Source organism: Macaca thibetana, chromosome 8, assembly GCF_024542745.1.
Source record: "Macaca thibetana thibetana isolate TM-01 chromosome 8, ASM2454274v1, whole genome shotgun sequence".
NCBI classification, from domain to species: domain Eukaryota; kingdom Metazoa; phylum Chordata; class Mammalia; order Primates; family Cercopithecidae; genus Macaca; species Macaca thibetana.
The window spans coordinates 10,393,732-10,412,979 of NC_065585.1; the positions used below are offsets into that span (position 1 = coordinate 10,393,732).

A 19,248-nucleotide genomic window follows, 5' to 3' on the forward strand; every position below is an offset into this window, starting at 1 on the left:
AGAACCAGCTTTTCCATTCCATGTCTTTCTTTTATTTCTGTCTTGAACATGGTTATATGCAGACACAATGGCCAGGGCCGTGAAAAGCCATTTTGCAAACATGAGGCAACAAGCCTAGGGACAGCAAGTTTAGGCAATAAGCCTCCTCTACCCTCCCCAAAACAGAACCAAAGATTGTAGCCAGGAGAGCAAGATGCTCAGTGCTCACTCTTAAACCAAGCACAGAGAGGTTAAGTAATTTGCCCAACATCACATAGCTAGTAGGAGGTAAAGTGGAGAGTTGAACCCAAGTGTTTTATTCCCAAATGACTGTTTTGTTTTGTTTCTTCCACTGCATCTTTCTTCTCACCTGTAGTCCTGGTCTCTTCGTACACTCATCCTGGGGGATCATACCCAGGATCATGCTTTCTAGCAAAGAACTCCAAATCTACATTCCCAGCCCCAGGCTAATAAGAGCCAATCCCCGTCACATTTCTGCTGGATGGTCTCAGGCTGTCTTACTAGTAATATCAAGCTCCTATGTCTAAAACTGAACTCATTTATCCCTGCGACTGCAATACTTTTTCCTTTCCTTGATTTAGCTCATTTTGGTTAGTGGAATCCCAAGTCTCCTACTCGTCACATGGTGTTGAGGACAGAATGTAGGTTTTGAAATCAGAAGATTTGACTTCAGATTGATCAGCAGTGGGTTGCAGAATCATTGAAAGGGTTGAAGAAATCCATCTCTGTTGAGCTTCCAGGAACAATAACCAAAGCCATAATGCAGACCTGAATTGCCAAGAGAGCTATTGCCCTCTCTGGTCCCCTTGGGACCATGACTGTATTAGGGAGAGAAATCAGCATCACCAGGAGGCAGCCACTGCCACTGGCAGCTCCAGCCCCAGGACACATCTGCTACAATTCACCCCAGCAAAACAGGATGGCATGTCTGCCACTTATCCTGAGTCTGTTTTTTTCTCTCTCCATCAAATCATTGGTACCCTGCAACAGCCCTCAATTGCACTGTCTTTTTAGGTAACATTCTTCTCTAGTGCCAGAGGTATACGAGGAGACAGGAGCATGTCCCCTGTCACCAGTGTCCCATCCCAATTCACTGCCAGTGACAGCGGGACATTGCCAATACCCCACCCACCACAAGTGTTGGAATCTTCACTGCCAGCTGGCCAACAAGTAGTTCATCCCTAAAAATCCCATTTTAGAGTGTGCTTCCTAGGATCGCTTCTCTTACCAACTGCCTTAGACAGGAATCCCTGCAAACAGACTCTAAGCTGGAGAGTAGAATGCAGAAAGTTTACTCAAGTGCTTCAGGAAATATGCCTCTAAAGGAGGAAGGAAGGGTCGGGTGTGGTAGCTCATGCCTGTAATCCCAGCACTCTGGGAGGCTGAGGTGGGCGGATCTCCTGAGGTCAGGAGTTTGAGACCAGCCTGGCCAACATAGTAAAACCCCATCTCTACTAAAAATACAAAAATTAGCTGGGTGTGGTGGCAGGTGCCTGTAGTCCCAGCTATATGGGAGGCTGAGGCAGAAGAAGTGCTTGAACCTGGGAGGTGGAGGTTGCAGTGAGCCCATTTCACACCACTGCACTCCAGCCTGGGTGACAAGAGTGAGACTTTGTCTCAAAAAAAAAAAAGAAGGAAGGAAGGAAGGTGGGAATGGGCAGAGGGAGAAGCTGACTTGTGATTTGGTTGTTATTGAGGCCTTTCTCACCCCAAAGCCTCCACTCACAGCATTCCTACCTGCCATAGAGGCTTTACATACCTTCACATCTGCTGGATTCTGTGGCCAAAGTGGAAGAGCAGCCAGCACAGCAACTGCGCTCGTGGAGCTGCTTCTCACTCCAGGCGTCCCAAACCTGGCAGCTTTCAGGATCCTGCAGGGAGCTCTGGAGCAGTGTTGGCCCTTCACTTGTCCTAAATTGAAGCAAGGAGGTCAGTCACTGGCCCTGGGCTGCCCCTTAGGAGGGAGCATAACTTCAGATGGGGTAGCCCCCGCCACTGACCACAGTTCCAGAGAGGGGTGCAGCTGTGAGAATCAGCAGGCAGTGTGCCCAGCATCTGGAGGGGGGGCGTCGGCCCTGAAGAGGGATTGGAGGTGGAGCCCCACAGCATCCGCTGCATGTGAGTGTTCACTCTAAATGAAGGAAAGAGCACCAGGCTGGAGAATGGGGAGGGCAATGAGTTTGGCCCTGGGACCTGTGTTTGTGTCCCAGTTCCCAGACTTACTCACTCTGTAACTGTGTTCAAGTAATGACACGTTCCTGAACATTTGATTCCTCATTTGAGTAATGGTTATGATCGTAAGAACACCTTGCCCTGCCTCTGCACGTGGCTAAAGTTAAACCAAATGAGAATCTGGAGGTGAGAGTCCATGATAAAATATTGTATGAGTGTGAGGAGTTCTAATTAATGGGGTCTGATTTCAAAGAAGTGTGCACCAGGGATATTGAGGTCTAGAGTAGAGGTCACTGAGGCTTATGCCAGAGTCTTAGCTGGCAGAGTTTTACAAGGAGGAGGAGAAAGCTGCTTATCTCTGTGCTTCCAGGAAATGAGGACTAGTAGGGATAGAGCCCTAAAGGAAGGAGGAAACTTGGTGAAGAAAGAAGAAACAAAGAAAAAAGAGATGGAATCCCAGTAAGGAAGACGGAGAAGAAAGTGAAGTCAACATTTGTTAAATAACTACTCTGTGCCAGGTGTTAGGCTGGGCCCTTGTACCTGTATTCTCTCTCCGTAAGGGAGATGATTCCCAGAAACTTTTGCTTGCAGGTGAAAGGAAATCCAACTATCTTTTTTTTTTTTTTTTTTTTTTTTTTTTTTTGAGATGGAGTCTTGCTCTCGCTCTGTCACCCAGGCTGGAGTGCAATGGTGTGATCTCGGTTCACTGCAACCTCCGCCTCCCAGGTTCAAGTGATTCTCCTGCCTCAGCCTCCCAAGTAGCTAGGATTACAGGCATACACCACCACACCCAGACAATTTTTGTATTTTTTGTAGAGACAGGGCTTCACCATGTTGGCCAGGCTGGTCTTGAACTCCTGACCTCAGGTGATCCGCTCACCTCAGCCTCCCAAAGTGCTGGGATTACAGGCATGAGCCACCACACCAGGCAGGAAATCCAACTATCCTAAGCAAAAAAGAACTCAGTAAAATTCCAGAATTCATCACTATATAATTCATCCATGTAACCAAAATACACTTATGCCACAAAAGCTTTTTTTTTTTTTTTTTTTTTTTTTGAGATGGAGTCTTGCTCTGTTGCCAGGCTGGAGTGCAGTGGCACGATCTTGGCTCACTGCAACCTCTGCCTCCCAGATTCAAGCAATTCTCCTGCCTCAGCCTCCTGAGTAGCTGGGATTACAGGCACATGCCTCCACACCTGGCTTTTTTTTTTTTTTTTTTTTTTTTTTTTTTTTTTTTTTTTGTATTTTAGTAGAGACGGGGCTTCACCATGTTGCCCAGGCTGGTCTTGAACTCCTGAGCTCAGGCAATCCGCCTGCCTCAGCCTCCCGAAGTGCTGGGATTACAGGTGCAAGTCACCGTGCCCGGCCCCAAAAAGCTTTTGAAATAAAAAATGAAAGGAAAAAACCCTCATACTTGCTTACGTAAAACAAACACCAACAGGAAAAAAGGAATCTATTGGCTCAGCAACCAAAAAGGTAAGGCTGGCTTCAGGAATAACTTGGTTCTGGGATTTTTGTGCTATCTCCGAGACCCACGCTCCCCATCTCCCATCTCTTGGCTCTGTTCTTTGACTGCCTGTGTTGGCCAAGATGGAGGTCACAGCAGCTCAAGTCAGTGGTGAAAAGGACTTGCTGCATCCTCTGTCATTGCCGAGATCTCACCCCTCAGCACCTCTCATCAGGTCCCACACCCTTCCTGACCCAGCACCCAAGTCCCTGAGAATATGATGTGCTCATGGGCTCGGGGCCTATTCAGAGCCCATGGGCTGAGGGTTGGTGACAGATGGCTCTTACGGGTGTTTTGAAGAAGGGTGAGTTGGTGGACAGTCACAGAGGACCACAGCAGCGGCCTTGTACTATTTTACAGGTGAGAAAATTGGCAGCAGGCGAGACTGAGTGACTTGTTTGAGACACATGTTGTCTTAATATCTGTTTGAGGGAATGCTTGATTAAGACGTAGCTGGGAAGGGGCAGTCCTGGAGTTGGACATGCAGTCTGTGTGATCGGCAGCCAATGTTTGTATTCCATGCTGTCTACTGACTGGATGACCTTGGCCTAATCACCTACCCCTTTTGACCTTGGTCCCCTTATCCAGCTCTGAAATTTGACAACTCTCCTTTGAGGAAACTTATGACTAGATGAGCTATAAATTCAGTAATGTCATAACTGTTGCCAAATAACCTGCTTCTCTTTCTCCTCAGTATTTGTTCTAAGTGAGGGTAAACACAGTTCCGCTCGGGCATCATCTGATGGTTTATGTTCCCTTTGGTTTATTTATTCACAAGGACTCTGTTTCTCATCGTGCCTGTAGGCGATAATGGATGCTTTGGCCTGGAGCATGTAGTTCATTTAGCAGTTCAAATCCTCTTCCTTTTTCACCCTGCTTCCCCAGTGACCATTGTTCTGGGCTTCATTATAAAACAAATACTTCTTTCCACTATATTGACCCCAAATATTTCGTCAATTCACTTGTGTTACTGAAAGCCAAGTGTTGATTCAGGCTGGGACAAACAAAGGCTACTTTGTGAGGCTGTGCTGCAGACAGACCAGCCAGATTACCTTGTGCAGGACTGGTTGTTTTTTCATTTTCAAAAAGGCAGTGTCTTTTTAAGCGTAGTATCTTAGTGGCACATGATTACGCCACACTAACAAATAGTCTGTTGTCATTTTAATCTATATTTACTTCTAGTATTGTCTGTTTTTTCACTGTATTTATATAGTTGTAGTGTTATATAGCTATAATTTAATATTTTGTTTATTTTACTTCATAGATTTTTCCATTCTGTGAACCTGGACTTCACTGTTCTCATTGTCACATTATACTCAACAAGCATTTATTGGTTCATTCAGAAACTCTTTAGCTAGTAACTACTTAACTATTCCAATATGAGTTACATCCAGTTTTTATCGTCATAAATAATGTAATAAATGTATTTGGACACATACCTCTCCTGATCTTTTGGATTATTTTCCTAGGATAAATTCCCAAAAGTAAGATCATTAGGGGGAGAATTTAAATAGCTCTTAAAGCTAACAGCCAATCATGTGTGAGTGTGTCAGTGAATCTGTTTCCTCATGATCCTAGTCATTGTTAGGCAGGGATCTAGACCCGACATGGCGGCGCCACCCGGCGTAGCAGGTCCTTTGTTCGAGATTTCCCTTCCTCTTTGAACACACCCGCAGACTTGCATACGTCAGAGGTTCCGGCTGGGCAACCACACTCCCCCATGACCTGCAGCTCACCTGCATTCCACAAGTTTGTAAACAGCAGTTTCAGTTAACAGTTTCCAAATACCCCTTCCTCATGACCCTTACTCAACTCCTGCCCTAGTAGTTTCAAGACCCCCCAGGCCCTGTTTGTACAAACAGCTTCCCTACCTCTCGGGCTATAAAAAAGCCCCTACCCTCCTCCCTCAGCGCGACTTCCTCAGCCTGCACCTTTGGACCGAGGAACCTCGCCCGCGAGTCCTAATAAAGGCCATTCTCACTGCCATTTGCCTTGTGTCTTTGTTCCCGGTTTGGCTCCAGCCTCAGTTTACCTTTACAGTCATGAGTTATAATTCACCTTTTTTGGTAAATACAGGACTCCTCCATGAACTGGCTTTTGCCTGTCTCTCCCTTCTAATTTCCCAACAATCCTCAACTTTCTCTTCTATTCTGTCACCTTCCCTCCACCCCCTCAAAATATGTAGGTTTTTTTGGTTGCTGTTGTTGTTATTTGGTTGGTTGGTTTTGTGCTGTTTTTTAGAGACAGGGACTCACTCTGTAGCCCAGGCTGGAGTGCAGTGGTGTGATTACACCTTACTGTAACCTTGAACACTTGGGCTCAGGCGATCCTCCCGCCTCAGCCTCCTGAAAAAATAGGTAGTTTTTTACACACAGAATGCCTTGTTTTGAACACGAACTTCCTGTTACCATAGGTGCTCTACTGGAGCAAGACACTGGATACCAAAAGCTATCAACCATCATCCCTTTGCTCAGTGTTATGGACTGAATTATATCTTCCCCCACCCCCACATTCATCTGTTAAAGCCCTAACCTCCCATGTGATGGTATTTGGAGATGGGGCCTTGTGGAGGTAATTAGGTTTAGAGGAAGTCCTGAGGGCAGGGCCCTTATGATGGGATTATAAGAAACACCAGAAGACATGCATGCTGGCTCACGTGCACGCCCTCCCTCTCTGCTATGTGAGCGCACTGCATAACGATGGCTGTACACAAGCCTGGAAGTGAGTTCTCACCAGACATCAAACCTGCCAGTACCTTGATCTTGGACTTTCCACCATGCAGAACTGTGGGAAATAATGTCTTTTGTTCAGGCCACCCGATCTGTGGGATTTTGTTATAGCAGCCTAAGCTGACTTACACACTCAGGATCCATCAGTCTTAATATTTGCGATGTTATTAGATGATTAGTTATCTAAATAGATCATTTAGAATTTGTTTCCACATTTCTTACTTGCTTTTCATGACAGTCTTGTAAATATCCTCATTTTATAGAACAATAATGGTCAATAGAGACATCTGGAGAACTCTAAGTTGTTCAAGATGGTTCAAGGGCGAGGGTGCCATGTGAGGTAAGTCACTGGACAGAAGAGAGGACTGCAGAGGCTGGCATGTGTAGGGCCTTTTGTGGCAGTTTCAGGAGTTGGACTTTTGACCCACAGAGGCTGGTGTTTGAAAGGTTTCAGGAAAGGAGTAACATAGATTAAGATGTTAGAGAGAGCTCAGACAGCAGTGTGGGATGGGCAAGGCAGAAAGCCAGGGTCCCCACTAGGAGATCTGCAAAAGTGAGCAGTGATGAAGGCCTGAAAGAATACAAAGTACTAGGAATGAAGGAGGACAAAGTTAAGGAAGATCTTAGAGTTGATCCTCATTTGGTAGAGGAAGAAATTGAGGAGTGAAGAGAAAAAAAGAAACGCGCCCAGGGCACTCCAGCTAGTTCAAGAATTCAAAAAACATGTATCGAGTCTACCATGAGCCATGTGGATTCCCTGGTGTGCAAGGGACATGTTCTCATTTCATAGTTTATTGAGGGAAATGGTCTTCTGTAGCACTGGGCTTTGAATGAATCAGCTTCCTCTGGAAAGAGTTGGGTTAGGCTAATGCAACCAAACTCATGCTACTTCTCTCTCTCTTATTTTTTCCAGGTCTGAGCTTCAAACCATGTCCAGGTCTCCTTTTCTAGGGATTTTAAATTTTTCAGGCAGCCCAGTCTATCTCAGTCCCCAACTGCCTTCACATTCCCCCACCTGGTGCTACTTGATCTGTCTTTGCAAGTACAGCCCTACTTCCAGCTCCTAAAATCAATCCTCATGTGAGATAAGAGATTTAAGTAGCTCCAATTACACCTCTCTGGGTCATTTTTACTGTTTTTCAGATTCTGATGTAGTGTTCCATTCTAATAACTCACATTTTACTGTGGTTCCGGTGTTGGTCACAAGTTCATGCTGCTGTCCCAGTTTTGGACTGGGTCTCTGCCTTGTTCTTGTCAATTCCCGTCCTCCTGTCCCAACTCACGTATCCTAAATGGTGTCCTGATCTTGCACTTTTAAGGGTTCTGAACCTGCTGAGGACCTTTGTGCTTGATGTTATCTGTCCATTAGGATTCCCCAGCACTTGGTCTTGGAGCCCCCTGAACCCACTGAAAAGTGCTAGCAGGATGGGAACCTGTTTTCAGACCACTTGAATCCCAACTCAACTACAGCCTCCTTGCAGCACTTAGAGTGGGAGGGAAGTTTCAAAACCCTGTTTGGTCATTTTGAGTAGGTATATTTCAGGTCCCACCCACCCATGTTCTGCTCTTTCCTGCTGCAGTTAATTGTTTCAGTCTGGAACCTGAAAAAAAAAAAAGTATTTAGCAAGTGTTAAATAAAAATATATTTATTAAAAATAATGTGATTTGCCACATTTACATGCTAAAGAAGAAAATTAAATGGTCATCTTGGTTATTGCAGAAAAAGCATTAGGTGACATTCATTATGTATCTCCTTTGCAGCTAGAAATGGAAAGAAACTCCTTTAATTTGATAAAACATATCAACATAAAATTCTCAGCAAATCTTGTACTACATGATAAAACATTAAAAGATTTTCCTTTGGTGCATATGTTAATTAGCTTGATTTAGCCATTCCACAATGTATATATATACATTTTGTTTGTTTGTTTTTGAGACAGGGTCTCGCTCTGTCATCCAGGCTGGAGTGCCGTGGTGCAATCACAGCTCACTGCAACTTCAACATCCCAGGCTCAAGCAATCCTCTCACCTCAGCCTCCTGAGTAGCTTGGACTACAGGCATGCACCAAACGTGCCCAGCTTTACATATTTCAAAACAACATATTTTAGATGATAAATATATACAGTTTTTTAATTTGCCATTTAAAATATATAAATAATTACTTTTTTAAAAAAAGATTTCACTTTGAGATTAGGAGCAAGTCTGTACTTCTAGTCAATGTTGTACTGGAGGGCCTATCCAGTGAAATAAGGAAGACACATAAATATAAGGCACAAGAGTTGTAATGAAAAAACTGTCATTTTTCTTAGATGCTATTATAAATGCATTAAAAAATCCAAAAAACTACAGCTAAACTATTACTGATAACAAAAATACCAGTGTACAAAAAATGTTGTATTTCTCTATTCCAGTAAAAACACAGTTAAAAGTAGAATTTAAAAAGAGATACCAATCGTAATATAATTTAAAAAGCATTAATTACTTAGGAATAAATCTATGAAAAGATGCAGAAGTCCTCAAAAGGTGAAAAATTAAAACTTACTGAGAGATATTTTTAAATAGCCAAATAAAGGAGTTATACCATGTTCATGGATAGAAAAATGACTATTTTAAAAATGTTTGTTCCTCCCAAACTGATCAGTAGATTTGACGCAACCCCAATCAAAATTCCAATTGATTTTATTTTGTAGAATTTGAGAAGCTACTTTTTGAAGAAAAAGAAAAATGTAGGAGAATTTGTTTTATCAGATATCAAGATACATTACAGTATTTTAGTTATCAAGATGATGTGGTATTTATGCAAAGATTTTAAAAACAGGCTGCAAGTAGTTCCTCTAGAGTATAGAAAATGAAGGGAAAAAATATAATAAAATAAAAATTGACCAGTGAAGCAGAATAGAGAACTTAGATCTCACATACATGGGCTTGATCTATGACAGAAGTGGCTGTAGGTAAAGGATAACATTTGTAATAAATAATAATGGAACAACCGGAAATTGTTCATATTGGAAACGTTGAGATTTTATTCCTTCCTCATACTGTATGTAAAATCAGTTCCAAGTGGATTACAGACTGCTTTGGTTTGAATGTTAGTGTCCCCCCAAAATTCATATGTTGGAGCCTGATACCCAATCTGATGGTGTTGGAAATGGGGCCTTTGGGAGGTGATTGATGAGGGCTCTACCCTCATGAGTGGTATTAATGCCCTTATAAATGAGGTTTCAGCTCCCTTGCCCTTTCTGCCATGTGAATACATAGAAGGCACTGTCCATGAGGAACAGGCCCTCGCCATACACCAAACTTGGTGGCAACTTGATCTTGGAGTTCCCAACCTTCAGAACTGTGAGCAGTAAATTTCACTTGTTTATAAATTGCCCAGTCTAAGATGTATTGTTGCAGTAGCTGAATGGATCAAGACAAAGATCTACTGTGAAAGGCTAAATACTAAGCTTTTGAAGGTAGTGTAAGAGAATATCTTAGTAATTTTGGAGTAGACATCTTATGTAGATAAAAAAAAACACTAAACACAAAGGAAAAGTTATAAATTGGTTATAGTAAAATTTAAAATTTCCATTATTCAAAAGATGCCACAAAAAGAGTTAAAATACGAGCCACAGAGTGGGAGGACACATTTGTAACATATATAATTTTTTAACCCATTTCTCATTTGCCCCGAGAAATGAGCACTGACAGTAGGCTGCACTTTTTTATTTTTTTTTTCTGAACAAGAAATAGATTAAAAGGGCTAGCATACAGAATATATGATAAATATTAAAAATACATAAGGCAGAAAACCCGATAGGAAAAAATAGGCAAAGACTTGAACATGTACCTCACAAGAAGAGATATTCAAATGGCCAAAGAACCTATGAAAAGTGCTCAACATCAGTGTTAATCACGAGAATGCAAATTAAAATTATAATAAAATACAACTACACATATGTGATTGGTAAAAATTAAAAAGACTAACAATACTGCATGTGGCTAGGATGTGGAGATTTAGTAACTCATAATCCTGATGATAAGAATGTGAATCAGTAAACTTGCTGTGGAAAACAGTGTCGCGTTGTGTAGTGAAGTTGAACGTTCCATGTTTTTTAGAGATATGCATATGTACATTCACTAAGATAAGTGTAAAAGGATGTCTAAAGCAACATTTGTTTTTTGTAATTACCGAAAACCAGAAACAAACAAAATGCCCATGATATGGTATATTCATACCGTAGATGACAGAAGGAAAATAAGCAATTCAGTTTGAATGCAACAATGTGATGAATCTGAAATGTTGAGGAAAAAAATTAAGTTTCAAAAGAATAATACAATACAGTTCCATTTTTAAACAGTTTAGAACCAAGTAAAACAAATACATACAGTTTAGGGATGCATCCTCAGGCAATAAACCTACAATGAAAAGTGAGGAAATTGTTACTATAAAGGGCAAGTGGTTACTTCTGGAGGGTGGAAGGAGGGGGTTGTTATTATAGCAAGGAATAGAAAGAGGACCTCTGTAGTGCTCTTAATGTTCTGTTTCTTGGCCTGGGGGATGATTGCTTGGGTCTTCACTTAACAACCATATGTTAAACTGTACATATAAATTGTATGCACTTGTCTAAGTAATATATCTTAAATTAAAAAATACTTTAAAAACTACCAAAACCCCAGATATTTCTGAAACCCCAGGTATTTCTGATATAATGGACAGATCTAACTAGCTGAACAAACTGTGCACATTTATTTTCAGGATAAGCTTTGATTCTTGCTATCCACATTTCAATAATTCTGGACTTCATCAAGACCAAAGCTTCATAAGTAAGTTTTCTAGCTCTTCAGCCAGATATCAATCAAGTGTTACAATGGACAAGTTGAAGAATAGAGTTCTTTAAGGTTGATATGACAAGTTAAATAACTGAACAATTAAAAATTGTTAATCCCTTAATTGAACTAGTATCCACGCTCGTTGGATAAAAGAAAAAAAAGACAGAGACCAGAGACTCTTCAGATTAATTTACATCTTTGGTCTACTCAGACTGTAATATGATGATGATGGCTTCATTATAATAAAAAAGGAATTAGATACACAAAATTACAGGGCTGTTAAAATAGGGAGGAAAAGATTATCTCAAAATAAGAACAAAGAAAAACAAGTGGCCTAGATTCCATCACAGCTGACCTGAAGGTCATGATTTACCTAAATTTGTTCTTCACAGTTACAAGTTCTATAAATGTATTTCACAAGCTTGGTATGTGTATTTGGCTATATTTTGGAGGGATGTGAGTAATAAATAATAGTAGTTAGAGACATTGTTAGGACCTTGCTGATTTGGTATTTTGAATTAAAGGAATAATGTTAAGTGTTTTTTAAAAATCTATTAGGAAAAATATTCATATAAGCCAATTATAGTTGAAAGGATGCTTAAACAAGGTTTTCAAACACTGTAAACATCTTTAGAGGTCGAGGGCAGTGGCTCTCACCTGTAATCCCAGCACTTTGGGAGGCTGAGGTGGGAGGATCATTTGAATCCAGGAATTTGAGACAAGCCTGGGCAACATAGTGAGACTTCATATCTATAAAAATTTTAAAAAATTAGCTGGGCGTGCTGGCATGTGCCTGTGGTTCTAGCTACTTGGGAGGCTGAGGTGGGAGGATCACTTGAACCTGGGAGGTTGAGGCTGCAGTGAGCCGTGATCATGCCACTGCACTCCAACCTGGGCAACAGAGCAAGACCCTATCAAAAAGAAAAAAAAAGATCTTTAGAGAAAAGGTATATTCCAGGAACAAATTATAATAGTATCAATCCCTGATAAAACATTAAGCTATGATTTTTAACAGATAGTTTATAATCATTAGTAGTGACTTAAGAATCAGCATGGCTTTTCTAGGAAAAAAGTATTTGTTATTAATCTCATTTCCATTTTAAGGAAATTACTAGGTTCACAAATAAAGGGAATGTCGCAGACATATCGTAGCTCAATTTTCACAAAGCGTGGATACTAGTTCAATTAAGGGATTAACAATTTTTAATTGTTCAGTTGTTTAACTTGTCATATCAACCTTAAAGAACTCTATTCTTCAACTTGTCCATTGTAACACTTGATTGATATCTGGCTGAAAAGCTAGAAAACTTACTTATGAACTGTACAGATGACTCAGTACTGGAGGAAGAACTAAGACATTGCATTGGAGATTCAGACTTACAGGGATTTGAACATGTTCCAAAAGAGGGCAGAAAGGAAATGAAAACTAGGTTAAAAAAAAAAAAGTTCAGCAACACAAGGTCAGTATTGAGAGGCTGTGGCTTGACATTAGTTTAGTGGAGAAAGACCCAAAGTTTTAGCCAAGTGCAATTTAAATATGGGCCAACAATGTGATTTGGCTATTTAAAAAGCTAATGTGATTTTAGGGTACATAAACACAGACATAGTATCCATATCAGGTGGGTGATGGTCTTGCAGTGTTCTACGCATTAGACATAGCACAAGCAGTCTTCAATTTGGGGTATCTTGTTTTCAGCAGAAAATGATAAATCAAAGATTAACCAGAGGGCAAATAGAATTACAGATGATCAGGAAATCAAGTCATGTGAGGAATAGTGAGAAAACCTAGCAAGATTTAGTCCTAAAGGGAACATGAGAGCTACTGTTAAACATTTGAATGTCTTGCAGAAGGAGGAGGTTCTTTTCATTGATTGGTTGGTTAGTTGCTTTTTCAATGTGCTGCAAAGAGCGGAATTGAGAGGAAATCAATAGAATAGTAGGTTCCAAACTAAAGAAGTTTTACACTCAGGGACAATGCAACCTGGAAGGGGCTTTCTTGTAAAGTACTAGGCAGAGTCCCAGAGAGCAGGAAGAGCACAGGCAAAGGGGCTGATGTGAAAAACTAAGAAATTGCCTCATAAATGGTAACCAGCAAGGCTTTGGAGCCAGACAGACTGCAACCAACCCCATCTTTCTATACTAAACAGTTGTGTTACTGAGCAGGCTACTTAACCTCTTTGAGCTTCAGTTTCCGTACTTATAAAATAGGAATAATAATAATAATATACTCATCTCACAGGATGTTTTGGATGAGTAAATAAAGTAATGCTATTATTGGTAACCCTTGAGGAAATTCCTTCAGTGGGACCTTAGATTCCAAACCTGCAAGGCAGCAAGTAAAATCCTGAACCTTGGCTTTTTATGATCTGATAAAAAAAAGCTCCTCTGCCTAGAAATCACATTTGCCCATGTTGAACATCACTGTGAAACTGGGGAGTCCGTGGCACTTTTTGCTAACCAAAATAGGTCAAAGAACATTTGATTTCACGTCCGCACTAACTCCTCTTTTCCCTTTCTCTGTCATAGAGAAAGTAATAATGTGCTAACCCAGCTTTGACCATTGTGTCTCCCACCTCCTTATTGGAACATTCACCCAGCTGTAAATTCAGGGCAGAACCTTTGTGCATTCAAAACCAAGCAAGCTAGGCCAGCTTTAGGGTCCAGGACTGTCTTAACCATTGCAGAATCCCACCCAGCAAATGGCAAGAGCAGTGCAAGGATAGCTGGATTCTGCTTGGTATTGCACATCTCAAGGAGTTAGACCAGGGAAACGCGGTAGACGGAATTCCAGGCTCCTCCACCCCTGGTGAACATGCCATATAATTCGCTTCCCTCAAGTGTGAGCAGGGCTGTAAATGTGGTAGATTTCATTCCCACAATTAGGTAAAGGGGTGAAGGGATTTTGCAGATATAATTGATGTGCCAAATCAGTCGACATAGGGTTAATCGAAAGGAGATTATCCTGAGCAAATTAGATGAACTCTTACAAGAGAGTAGGCCCTTCCTGAAGGAAGAGATTTGAAGTACAAAACATTTTCCTATTGACTTTGAAGAAGTAAACTGCTTTGTTGTGAGGGGGCCTATGTAGAGAGCAATGTGACAAAGAACTCTTAGCCTTTAGGCCGGGCACGGTGGCTCACACCTGTAATCCCAGCACTTTGGGAGGCTGAGGCAGGTGGATCACTTGAGGTCAGGAGTTTGAGACCAGCCTGGCCAATGTGATGAAACCCCATTTCTACTAAAAATACAAAAATTAGCTGGGCACGGTGTGGGTGCCTGTAATTCCAGCTACTCAGGAGGCTGAGGCCGGAGAATCTCTTGAACCTGCGAGGCAGAGGTTGCAGTGAGCCAAGACTATGCAACTGCACTACAGCCTGGGCAGCAGAGCAAGACTCCATCTCAAAAAAAAAAAAAAATACAAAAAACAAAAAAACTCTTAGCCTCTAGGAGTTGACAGTTGCTTCTGGCCAACAGCCAGCAAGAACAACAGCCTGCAAGAACAACAGCCTGCAAGAACAACAGCCTGCAAGAAGAGGGGGGCCTCAGTCATACGGTCATAAGGAAATGAATTCTGCCAACCAGCAGTGAGCTTGGAGGAAGACCTTGAGCCTCAGAGGGGAATGCAGCGCAACTACCCCATTAAAATGGTGAGACCCTGACTAGAAAATTCAGTTAACTCATGCCCGGACTTCTGACCCATGGAAAGTGTGGGATAATAAATTTGTGTTGCTTGCGGTCACTAAGTTTGCAGTGATGTGTTATGTAGCAATAGAAAACAAATGGAGGAGCAAGAAACCTGTTTGGCCTGTCCCTGTCACCATCTTGTGATAGCCACATATTCTATGCCATTGCAATAAGAAATCAGTGTGCCCTTTTGGCCAGAAAGGAAAGGCAGTCTTTTTTTAAAAATTATTGTTATTATTATTATTATACTTTAAGTTCTAGGGTACATGTGCACAATGTGCAGGTTTGTTATATATGTATACATGTGCCATGTTGGTGTGCTGCACCCATTAACTTGTCATTTACATTAGGTATATCTCCTAATGCTATCCCTCCCCCTCCCCACTCCCCACAATAGGCTCCAGTGTGTGATGTTCCCCTTCCTGTGTCCAAGTGATCTCATTGTTCAATTCCCACCTATGAGTGAGAACACGCGGTATTTGGTTTTCTGTTCTTGCGACAGTTTGCTGAGAATGATGGTTTCCAGCTGCATCCATGTCCCTACAAAGGACACGAACTCATCCTTTTTTATGGCTGCATAGTATTCCATGGTGTATATGTGCCACATTTTCTTAATTCTGGCAGCCCTGGGTGGAGTTTTGCCTCCCCAGGAGCCTGGCAAGTAGGAAGAAGTGGATAAGTGGGTTCTCTTCTCGCTGTGACTGGGCAGGCTGGTGCCCAGGCCAGGGAGAAACAGATGCTTCTGGGGCAAGGCAACCTCCAAATTCCCTCTTCCCCTCCCCAGGTAAGACTCTGTGAGGCTGTGAAAAGCACCATTTTACAAATAATCAACAGGCTGTTTACAAAGACTTCTTAGCTGTTCCCTAAAGTGATTCTTCCAAGAAACACTTTGCTGCAATTAGGTATGTCACTTATAACAATAAGTTGTATATATTTTTAAAGTATAATAACATTTTACTTCATTTATTTATTTTTATTTTTTCTTTGAGACGGAGTCGTGCCTGTTGACCAGGCTAGAGTGTGATGGCGTGATCTCGGCTCACTGCAACATCTGCCTCTCGGGTTCAAGCTATTCTCCTGCCTCAGCCTCCCAAGTAGCTGGGATTACAGGTGCCCACCACCAGGCCCAGCTAATTTTTATATTTTTAGTAGAGATGGGGTTTCACCATGTTGGCCAGGCTGGTCTTAAACTCATGACCTTAAGTGGTCCACCCACCTCTGCCTCCCTAAGTGTTGGGATTACAGGCGTGAGCCACCACGCCCGGCACATTTTCCTTACTTTAGATTGGCCTTTGCCATGATTAACCCAAACCAGTGAGGCTTCACAGTCAGTCGTGATGAGACCTGCAAGGGCATAGAGATGGTCTCATCATGTGTTTCAGTCATGGATCGGCCACTTTCTGTGTAGTCTTGATTATGTGTCACTCTTTCACACCTGTCAACTGGGGTGAGGCAGTTGTGACAGTCTGATGGGACTTTGTGAATGGGCAAGTCTAACGTGTACCTGAGACAGAAGCGCACTTGGGGCATGCACTGAGTGGGTGTCCGGCTCCCGGACCTCTGGGTGAGGCGGTGGCCGGAGGGCCCTCCCCTTAGAGCTTGCTGGAGGGGAGCTCAGTTCCTTAACTGCGACCACCACCCAGGGCCCGAAGCGGAGAGCCTGATGTGCTGTGTGATACCCTAGCCCAGCCTCAGAAGGTCTGGGATATGGCATCGGAGCTGAGACCCTAAGGACTGGAGCAGGAGTTAGCTCCAGGAAGAGAGGGAAAGGAGCACAGGGAGCCCGAGCTCACAGATTCGCGGTGCGAGAATGATGAGCTGAGGAATGAAATGAGTGCATGGCAGCAAAGAGCTGAGGAGCTGGGCAGATGCAAGTCTGGAGAGGGGCGGGAGCCAGGTCCTGGAAAATCTTGCCATGTGCTCAGGAATCTGATCAGAGGATAATGGGTGACTTGGAGCATTTTAAAAAGGAGATCAGTGTGACCAGATTGAACCCCGAGGACTGTGATTTTCAAACAGTTCCCCAGAGCGCAAAGTTTCCTCTGGAGTGGGAGAGAGGAGAGGAAGAGGGCTTCATGCTGGCACCTGCACTGCATCTCCAAAGCATTGCTGCTCTCACCTGGTTGACCCGGCGGTTCTGGGAAGGCTTAATTTAGTAAGACAGGTCTCCTTTAAAAGTAAAGCTTGATATAACCTAGATGACTGGTTGATAGGCGCAGCAAGCCACCATGGTACATATATACTTAAGTAACAAACCTGCATGTTCTGCGCATGTATCCCAGAACTTAAAGTAAAATTAAAAAATAAAAGAAATGATCTGGCACAGCAATAAATAAATAAATAAATAAAGCTTCAAAGATCCTTTTAAGAAAAATTTATCTGGTTGCAGAGAGGAGACAGGATTGGAAATAGCAACACATGTGGTCCCAGAGGAAAGTGATGGGGCACAGTTCTTGAAAGTGGGACTGGGGAGAAGTCCGCAGATGGAGAGGTGTTTAGGAGGAGGGGAACTTTGAAGGACTCACTAATCAGGGAGAGGGGATTGAGGAGGCAGAGAAGAAGCGAAGATGTGTCCTTGGTTTTTTTTTTTCCGAGTGGCTGGTGGAAAAGTATTGCCATTCCAGCGGCATCAGGGCTGGAGCATGAGAGGTAAGATTGGTGCAGATGCTGAGTTAGATTTGGGTGTGTTAGTTTTTGGGTGTCAGTGGCACAACCAAGTAGGCAGAGTGTATGAGTCTGGAGCTAAGAAGGAAGGTCTGGACTGGGTGTGGCTTTAGGAGACCTCGGCGTATAGATGGTAATTGAATCCACGGTACACGTCTGTGTTACCCAGGAAGACTGTGCATGGTGAGAACAGAGACATGCGAAAAAGTCCTGGGAAGCATCCACATTTAAGAAACAGCCAGAAAAGAAGAGGCTGGCAAAGTCAAATAGGGTGAACAGTCCAGGGCGTGGAAAGGAAAAGCGAAAACGGTGATGTCACGAGAGCCAAGGAAAAGCGTAAAGAAGAGAAGAGTATCAGTAAGAACCCAACACTGCAGAGAAGGTAAGTGCAATCCAGACTCTGAGAAGTGTTTATTTAAAGACAAGAAGGTTGTTGGAGACCCTGGCTGGGGCAGTTTCAGAGAAGTACTGGAGCAGAAGCCAGAGGAGAGGATTTGAGAGGTCAATGTGAGCCAATGTGAAGATAAAAGATCATTCTTTCAAGAACTGTGTCTATAAGGGGTGGGAGCGAGATGGGGAGTAGGAGCAGGACAAGTGGGGTTGTGTTTTTTGAGAGGTGAGAACTTGGGCATGTTTGAATTCTGATGGGAGGGAGTCAATATAGGTGGAGGGGCTCTGCATTTAAAACACAAATCATAGTATGATTTTTATTTATTCACTTCAGAACTTTCTTGAGCACTTACCCTTTGCAGGGCTTGGGCTCTGTTGGTTATGGGAGAGGGAAAAGGGAGGGAGAAAGGGTGCACATCAAGTTTAATGACTTTCCTACCTGCTCTGAGAAACATATTCAAAGTGGTGTTGACAAGCTGGATCTGGCAGATGAAATGCCACAGCCCCTTTCATCCTATGTTATGGGGCTCAGTCTTCTAGACATTGTTTTACTGATTAACTTCTTGAGCTTGTTGGTTGGCTGTACCAGAGTAATGAACAGGCTGTGCCTAGCCCTGCTGAGGGAGAAGCACATGAACTCTGAGTCTTTGGCAAGCTGGAGGCCAGAGGTCCTTCCAAAGGCCAGAACATTCCATGGTTCTGGAGGCCTGAGGCTAAATTCCATGTGAGCGGCCCTTGTGCTTTGTTTTTTTTCTAGGTTGACCTATCCTGGAGAAGACTTGGGACAAAGCACCACTTATTTTGCTTGTGGACATGACAACAGAAAAAAACATGTGTAAGAGGGGAACTAGGTGTTCTAAACTGTGGTCAAACTATCTGTAATAAAGCTTTGCTTGTTTTATTTAATTTCTAATCTGTTGCAGGCCAATGCTTACTCAAACAGAAAGTTTGAGTAATTAAACCAGTGATTTATTGTTTAGGGACCAGCATTTGTTCCAGGACCACGCTGTGGGTAGCCCACATTCACTCCCCTTCCATTGACAATGCTCATTCTGGCTCTTTACCCATGTCTAGCACTTAGAATGGTCAAGTGTGTTTGCCTTCAGGCTCTCAGAAGCTCAGTTCAGATGCCACTCCTCCTACGGATTCTACTTCACTCCCTCTTCCTAGGAGGGATTGGGTGTCTGCCATCTGACAGTGGATTTCCACGAGACAAGGGTTTGAGTGTTAGGAGTTTATTGGGAAAGAACCCCAGAGAATATTGGAAAAGGAGTGGGGAGATGA

The 19,248-nt window shown here is 42.7% G+C and overlaps 1 long non-coding RNA gene across 1 annotated transcript; it reads left to right on the forward strand.

Annotated features, from left to right (window-relative positions):
* The first annotated feature begins 1,924 nt into the window (after positions 1-1,924).
* LOC126961334 (uncharacterized) lies at positions 1,925-18,988 on the forward strand. The gene is made up of 4 exons (XR_007728261.1): positions 1,925-2,118; positions 14,701-14,873; positions 17,744-17,956; positions 18,722-18,988. It is a non-coding gene; the product is annotated as an uncharacterized LOC126961334 (long non-coding RNA).
* The last annotated feature ends 260 nt before the right edge of the window (positions 18,989-19,248 follow it).